Here is an 8,998-nt window from a genome sequence, read left to right as displayed (position 1 = left end):
GGATGCGGACATTGCAGCGCCTACAGAACAAGGTGCTCAGGTGGAGTCTGCACGCCCCGCCACTCACGAGAATTGTCACTCTCCACGAGGAAGCTGATATCGTCCCCCTAAAGACGACCATACGCAACAACGCGCGGCGGCTCTATGAGAAAGTGGATGCCTTGCGGGACACTGTCCATGGGTTACGCCACGTTGGGACCACACTTCCACGCCGCTGGCATCGACATCCGGTTCCCCTAACCATACTAGAGGAATCGGATTCCGACCATGGCTAACGATAGGTCTGGCGCGCCCACCACGGACGCATCATTTGGCGGGACTAGCCCCCATTCTACGTCCAATACTTTCCAATCATACCTGCCCACGTTAGGCTAAATTTTTCTGCCTGACTCATGTAGTACTGTCATCGTCAGAGGGTGGTACAGGACTACAAGTCCCACCGCCACACCTCCAAAGTGAATTGCAGTGACGCAGTCACTGCCCTGTGGATAAATTTACTGCCTCACCAACACAGTTAGACCGCAATAGACCGGTGATGCTGTATTGTAACATATATAAAAAAAAAAAAAAAAAAAAAAAAACCGTGGGTTGATTCACAATTTAAAATCAGGCAATAGTTTGTTGTTGTGTATTAGTATAGACTGATGGCGAGAGTCAGTTATGTATCGTTTCGTTATTGTCCGTAAGTAGAGACTGATGAAAGTTAGTCATTGTTTATTAGTAGAGAAGAATGGGTTCTTATTATGTAACACTTTTGAAACGAAAGTTAGCGAAGTATCGTTCCCTTATTGTCTTTTAGTATAGATTGATGGCACTTTGTCATTCTCTATTAGTATAGGCAAGTGGATACATATTATGTACATTAAGAATATATTTTCTACGTTCGTGCGAGTGTTGATTAGAAATTTGTGATAAGGTTTCAAAAAAAATCGGTCGCGGACATTCGGAGATTTTAGGAAACAACACTTTGTCTTCATGTAATAGTATAAATTAGACCACATGATGTTACCAAATATCTTGCCGCAGTGGCTACACCGGTTCACGTGAGATCACCGAAGTTAAGCGTGGTCGGCAGTTGGATGGGTGACCATCCAGGCCACCATGCATTGTTGCTATTTTTCGGGGTGCACTCAGCCTCGTGATGCCAATTGAGGAGCTACTCGACCGAATAGTAGCGGCTCCGGTCAAAGAAAACCATCATAACGACCGGGAGAGTGGTGTACTGACCCTACGCCCCTCCTATCCGCATCCTCCCCTGAGGATGACACGGCGGTCGGATGGTCCCGGTAGGCCACTCGTGGCCTGAAGAAGGAGTGCTTTTTCAATTTTACCAAATATGCAGTGTAAACATATATATTGCATCTCTTGACCATAAAAACTTCCTACGTTATTTAAATAAATAGCTCTTACAAGACCCTTGTCTCTTGTTTATTTAAAAAGAATAAGTAGTAAAACAGAGAATTCAATGAATGTTGGTAATGAACCTGACCACAGCAATTTAAGGCCTTGGAGCGAAGGCGAGAAGAAAGAGGCCGTGTCTAGGACAACGAACGGCCGCAGCGAGGTAAACGATCTCTGGAAAGCCCCGAGGCCACGCCCACCGAGGTAAACCATCTCTGGAAAGCCCCGAGGCCACACCCACCAGCGGGGCCGTAAAACGGCGCGGATGCGTATCGCGAGAGCGGCCGCTCGCCTACGCCGCGCCCCACTGGCCGACTACACGACCTGCGAGCCGAGCAGAGCCGAGGTGTTTTACTGCCCATCTGGCGAGGAGCTGAGTTCGGCCCAATAGCTGTTAATAACGGTCCGCCTGATACTGAGCAACTTTCCACACCAGCGAAATCAACACAAGAATGGGAACGTGCTAACGACTTTATCTGTTATACGATACGGAATATCCTTTAATTATCTCACTCCTCTCGTGTATATCTATACAGGATGTCCCACGAAGAATGTTGAATATTCACGGATGCAACAGGAACCGTAATTACAAGCAAAAAAGCATATAGGGTGGTCCACTGACCATCACCGGGCCAAAGATATCACGAAATAAGCATCATACGAAAAAACTACAAAGAACGAAACTTGCCTAGCTTGAAGGGGGAAACCAGATTGCGCTATGGTTGGCCCGCTAGATGGTGCTGCCATAGGACAAACGGATATCAACTGCGTTTTTTTAAATAGGAACCCCCATTTTTTATTACATATTCGTGTAGTAAGTAAAGAAATGCGAATGTTTTGGTTGGACCACTTTTTTCGCTTTTTCGTAGATGGCGCTGTAATACTCACAAACATATGGCTCAAAATTTTAGACGAGTAGTTGGTAACAGGTAGGTTTTTAAAATTAAAATACAGAACGTAGGTACGTTTGAACATTTTATTTCCGTTGTTCCAATGTGATACATGTACCTTTGTGAACTTATCATTTCTGAGAACGCATGCTGTTACAGCGTGATTACCTGTAAACACCACATTAATACAATGAATGCTCAAAATGATGTCCGTGAACCCCAATGCATTTGGCAATACGTTTAACAACATTCCTCTCAACAGCAAGTAGTTCGCCTTCCGTAATGTTCGCACATGCATTGACAACGCGCTGACGCATGTTGTCGGTGGATCACGATAGCAAATATCCTTCAACTTTCCCCACAGAAATAAATCCGGGAACGTCAGATCCGGTAAACGTGCTTCGACGACCAATCCACCTGTCATGAATTATGCTATTCAATACCGCTTCAATCGCACGCGAGCTATGTGCCGGATATCCAACATGTTGGAAGTGCATCGCCATTCTGTCATGCAGTTCAAATAGTTCAAATGTCTCTGAGCACTATGGCACTTAACTGCTGTGGTCATCAGCCCCTAGAACTTAGAATTACTTAAACCTAACTAACCTAAGGACATCACAAACACCCATGCCCGAGGCAGGATTCTAACCTGCGACCGCAGCGGTCACGCGGTTCCAGACTGCAGCGCCTAGAACCGCTCGGCCACTCTGGCCGGCTGTCATGCAGTGAAACATCTTGTAGTAACATCGGTAGAACATTACATAGCAAATCAGAATACATTGCACCATTTAGATTGCCATCTATAATGTGGCCGTGCGGTTATAGGCGCTTCAGTCTGGAACCACGTGACCGCTACGGTCGCAGGTTCGAATCCTGCCTCGGGCATGGATGTGTGCGATGTCCTTAGGTTAGTTAGGTTTAAGTAGTTCTAAGTTCTAGGGGACTGCTGACCACAGATGTTAAGTCCCATAGTGCTCAGAGCCTCGCCTTTGTCATCTATAAAATGGGGGCCAATTATCCTTCCTTCCATAATGCCGCACCATACATTAACCCGCCTAGGTCGCTGGTGTTCCACTTGTTGCAGCCATCGTGGATTTTCAGTCGCCAAATAGTGTATGTTATACCGGTTTACGTTACTGCTATTGGTTAATGACGCTTCGTCTATAAATAGACCGCGTACTAAAAGTCTGTCATCGTCCCGTAATTTCTCTTGTGCCCAGTGGCAGGACTGTACACGACGTTCAAAGTCGCCGCCACGCAATTCCTGGTGCATAGAAATATGGTACGGGTGCAATCGATGTTAATGTAGCATTCTCAACACCGACGTTTTTGAGATTCCTGATTCTCGCACAATTTGTCTTCTACTGATGTGCGGATTAGCCGCTACAACAGCTAAAACACCTACTTGGGCATCATCATTTGTTGCAGGTCGTGGTTGACGTTTCACATGTGACTGAACATTTCCTGTTTCCTTAAATAACGTAACTATCCGGCGAACGGTCCGGACACTTGGATAATGTCGTCCAGGATGCAGTATACATGGCATTTTGATCACAATTGCCATACATCAACACGATATCGACCTTTTCCGCAATTGGTAAACGGTCAATTTTAACACTGGTAATGTATCACGAAGCAAATACCGTCCGCACGGGCGGAATGTTACGTTCAAAAATGGCTCGGAGCACTATGGGACTTAACTTCTGAGGTCATCTACATCTACATCTACATCTATACTCCGCGAGCCACCTTACGGTGTGTGGCGGAGGGTACTTATTGTACCACTATCTGATCCCCCCTTCCCTGTTCCATTCACGAATTGTGCGTGGGAAGAACGACTGCTTGTAAGTCTCCGTATTTGCTCTAATTTCTCGGATCTTTTCGTTGTGATCATTACGCGAGATATATGTGGGCGGTAGTAATATGTTGCCCATCTCTTCCCGGAATGTGCTCTCTCGTAATTTCGATAATAAACCTCTCCGTATTGCGTAACGCCTTTCTTGAAGTGTCCGCCACTGGAGCTTGTTCAGCATCTCCGTAACGCTCTCGCGCTGACTAAATGTCCCCATGACGAATCGCGCTGCTTTTCGCTGGATCATGTCTATCTCTTGTATTAATCCAACCTGGTAAGGGTCCCATACTGATGAGCAATACTCAAGAATCGGACGAACAAGCGTTTTGTAAGCTACTTCTTTCGTCGATGAGTCACATTTTCTTAGAATTCTTCCTATGAATCTCAACCTGGGGCCTGCTTTTCCCACTATTTGTTTTATGTGATCATTCCACTTCAGATCGCTCCGGATAGTAACTCCTAAGTATTTTACGGTCGTTACCGCTTCCAATGATTTACCACCTATGGCATAATCGTACTGGAATGGATTTCTGCCCCTATGTATGCGCATTATATTACATTTATCTACGTTTAGGGAAAGCTGCCAGCTGTCGCACCATGCATTAATCCTCTGCAGGTCTTCCTGGAGTACGTACGAGTCTTCTGATGTTGCTACTTTCTTGTAGACAACCGTGTCATCTGCAAATAGCCTCACGGAGCTACCGATGTTGTCAACTAAGTCATTTATGTATATTGTAAACAATAAAGGTCCTATCACGCTTCCTTGCGGTACTCCCGAAATTACCTCTACATCTGCAGATTTTGAACCGTTAAGAATGACATGTTGTGTTCTTTCTTCTAGGAAATCCTGAATCCAATCACAAACCTGGTCCGATATTCCGTAAGCTCGTATTTTTTTTCATTAAACGTAAGTGCGGAACCGTATCAAATGCCTTCCTGAAGTCCAGGAATACGGCATCAATCTGCTCGCCAGTGTCTACGGCACTGTGAATTTCTTGGGCAAATAGGGCGAGCTGAGTTTCACATGATCTCTGTTTGCGGAATCCATGTTGGTTATGATGAAGGAGATTTGTATTATCTAAGAACGTCATAATACGAGAACACAAAACATGTTCCATTATTCTACAACAGATTGACGTAAGCGAAATAGGCCTATAATTATTCGCATCTGATTTATGACCCTTCTTGAAAATGGGAACGACCTGCGCTTTCTTCCAGTCGCTAGGTACTTTACGTTCTTCCAGCGATCTACGATAAATTGCTGATAGAAAGGGGGCAAGTTCTTTAGTATAATCACTGTAGAATCTTAAGGGTATCTCGTCTGGTCCGGATGCTTTTCCGCTACTAAGTGATAGCAGTTGTTTTTCAATTCCGATATCGTTTATTTCAATATTTTCCATTTTGCGACGGCTGAAGTCAGGGCCCGTGTTACGATTTTCCGCAGTGAAACAGTTTCGGAACACTGAATTCAGTATTTCTGCCTTTCTTCGGTCGTCCTCTGTTTCGGTGCCATCGTGGTCAACGAGTGACTGAATAGGGGATTTAGATCCGCTTACCGATTTTACATATGACCAAAACTTTTTAGGGTTCTTGTTTAGATTGTTTGCCAATGTTTTATGTTCGAATTCGTTGAATGCTTCTCTCATTGCTCTCTTTAGCTCTTTTTCGCTTCGTTCAGCTTTTCCTTATCAGCTATGATTCGACTACTCTTAAACCTATGATGAAGCTTTCTTTGTTTCCGTAGTACCTTTCGTACATGATTGTTATACCACGGTGGATCTTTCCCCTCGCTTTGGACCTTAGTCGGTACGAACTTATCTAAGGCGTACTGGACGATGTTTCTGAATTTTTTCCATTTTTGTTCCACATCCTCTTCCTCAGAAATGAACGTTTGATGGTGGTCACTCAGATATTCTGCGATTTGTGCCCTATCACTCTTGTTAAGCAAATATATTTTCCTTCCTTTCTTGGCATTTCTTATTACACTTGTAGTCATTGATGCAACCACTGACTTATGATCACTGATACCCTCTTCTACATTCACGGAGTCGAAAAGTTCCGGTCTATTTGTTGCTATGAGGTCTAAAACGTTAGCTTCACGAGTTGGTTCTCTAACTATCTGCTCGAAGTAATTCTCGGACAAGGCAGTCAGGATAATGTCACAAGAGTCTCTGTCCCTGGCTCCAGTTCTGATTGTGTGACTATCCCATTCTATACCTGGTAGATTGAAGTCTCCCCCTATTACAATAGTATGATCACGAAACTTCTTCACGACGTTCTGCAGGTTCTCTCTGAGGCGCTCAACTACTACGGTTGCTGATGCAGGTGGTCTATAGAAGCATCCGACTATCATATCTGACCCACCTTTGATACTTAGCTTAACCCAGATTATTTCACATTCGCATTCGCTAATAACTTCACTGGATATTATTGAATTCTTTACTGCTATAAATACTCCTCCACCATTGGCGTTTATCCTATCCTTGCGGTATATATTCCATTCTGTGTCTAGGATTTCGTTACTGTTCACTTCCGGTTTTAACCAACTTTCCCCTAGAACTTAAAACTACTTAAACCTAACTAACCTAAGGACATCACGCACATGCTTGCCCGAGGCAGGATTCGAACCTGCGACCGTAGCGGTCGCGCGGTTCCAGACTGTAGCGCCTAGAACCGCTCGGCCACCCCGGCCGGCGAATGTTACGTGATACCACGTACTTATACGTTTGTGACTATTACAGCGCCATCTATCACAAAGCGAAAAAGTTGGTCTAACTAAAACATTCATATTTCTTTACGTAATACACGAATATGTTATAAAAAATAGGGGTTCCTATTTAAAAAATGCCGTTAACATCCTTTTGACCTATGGCAGCGTCATCTAGCTGGCCAACAATAGCGCCATCTGGTTTGCCCCTTCAAGCTAGACGAGTTTCGTTCTTTGTAGTTTTTTCGTTTGATGCTTATTTCGTAAGATATTTGGCCCGGTCACTATCAATGGTCCACCCTGTATACACATAGGCTCTGAAATGCATATCTTAAGATCCATGAGTTTCTTGGTCGAAACTGTAGCGCAAATCTCTTCTAATGCAAGTTCTTGGTTTTCCATGTTTGGAATGGTGGTAGTAAGGACCAGAAGAGCAAAAAAAGTCTGCTAATCATGGGCTCCAAGGACCATACCTTAAGAACTATGAGCACTTCATCTTCGCTAATGTGGAACACATCTCTTCTACTGAGCAAGCGCTTCTAGCTCTATAAAAGTGTGCCCTTCAGAGCACATGTTTACCGGACTTGTGTGCTTCCAATGATCGTTCTGTCGTATGCCTAAATATTTATCATTCATCATGACACTCCCTGCAGACACAGGTGTACGCGGACTGTAGGCGCAAATTTAAAGCAGCAGGTGCTCCAGTATACGTTGCCCCTTTGTAAAATATCTCAGACGTCTCAAAATAACGAACAAGATTTTCCTATGTAATTGAACCGACGCGCTGCTTGGCTAAATAACTTGCAATATTGTTGTTGTCGGTAACTGAACTCGCCAATCAGAATATATGATTTGGTCGAAAACGGCCCAACAATTCGTGTAGTAGTAACTGCACACCTCACTGCTGATTTCACATGATGCAGAAGCCCTTCAGGTAATGATAAGAGTTTTCAGTACTTCAACATCGATTATTTAGCGCGCTCACGTACTCCGATAAATACAGCCATGCTTCATTAGAAAAAGAAAAGGAACATACCATCCTACACAGACATTTCAAGTTGCAGTATCTACAGCTAGTCGATGCACTATCGTTCCCAAGTAAGGTTTCAGTTTGTACTTAGTTCTGTGAGTAGATACTACTGAGTCAGTAGTCGGAAATGATAAACAGTGGCCAAAATCACAAAAGGCGAAGTAATATGATCGGGTGACGTCAAGCCATATTACGAATGGTCTAATGACATCCATAACAGTCAACGAGTGGGAATATTATATGCCTCTGAAAGCCTTAGGCGAAAAAATCTAATGTAACACGCCAGGTGAAGGAACACCTCAAAATCGTGCACACAGACGGCTTTCCTGATATGAGCGAAAACCATACGTGAGAAGTGACCAATGATGGTGTTTCATTTTAATACAACGGATGCGTTCCGAGTCGAAAACACGCATTTGCATGTAGTTGGAAAGACGGAATTAAAATACCTTCAATAATTACAAATCAGCTACGGACGATACCACCACACAAATGAAGTATCTAATCTGCGTTTTGTAAATGAAAGTGTTAATGGGTTCCTAGTATGTTCTATGTTCATTACTATTATTAACTGTTTGTTGCTAACATTACCCAGTCTCTTAACATGTTTTAAGTAACTTAATAATAGAATGAGATTTCCACCCTGCAGCGGAGTGTGCGCTGACATGAAACTTCCTGACAGATTAAAACTGTGTGCCAGGCCGAGACTCGAACTCGGGACCTTTGCCTTTCGCGGGCAAGTGCTCTACCAACTGAGCTACCCAAGCACGACTCATGCCCCGTCCTCACAGCTTTACTTCTGCCAGTACCTCGTCTCCTACCTTCCAAAAGTTTGGAAGGTAGGAGACGAGGTACTGGCAGAAGTAAAGCTGTGAGTACGGGGCGTGAGTCGTGCTTGGGTAGCTCAGTTGATTGCCGGCACGGTAGCTCAGCGTGTTCGGTCAGAGGGTACCTGCCCTCTGTAATAAAAAAAAGAAAAACTGAGTAAATGGATCAACGACGAACTTGAAACGGATGTCTCACGACATCCACCCCGAACAGATGCAACGAACGAAAAACGAACAAAATGAGATTTAAAAAAAAAAAAAAGTTGGTAGAGCATTTGTCCGCGAAAGGCA

At 44.1% G+C, this 8,998-nt stretch overlaps 1 non-coding gene across 1 annotated transcript; it reads right to left on the bottom strand.

The window, feature by feature from the left end:
* Nucleotides 1-8,573: 8,573 nt before the first annotated feature.
* On the bottom strand, nucleotides 8,574-8,648 carry Trnas-cga (transfer RNA serine (anticodon CGA)). The gene has a single exon. It is a non-coding gene; the product is annotated as a tRNA-Ser (tRNA).
* Between the last annotated feature and the right edge of the window lie 350 nt (nucleotides 8,649-8,998).

The sequence above is a fragment of the Schistocerca cancellata genome, chromosome 2 (assembly GCF_023864275.1).
Source record: "Schistocerca cancellata isolate TAMUIC-IGC-003103 chromosome 2, iqSchCanc2.1, whole genome shotgun sequence".
In the NCBI taxonomy this organism is placed as follows: domain Eukaryota; kingdom Metazoa; phylum Arthropoda; class Insecta; order Orthoptera; family Acrididae; genus Schistocerca; species Schistocerca cancellata.
This window is presented reverse-complemented; position numbering and strand designations above follow the sequence as displayed.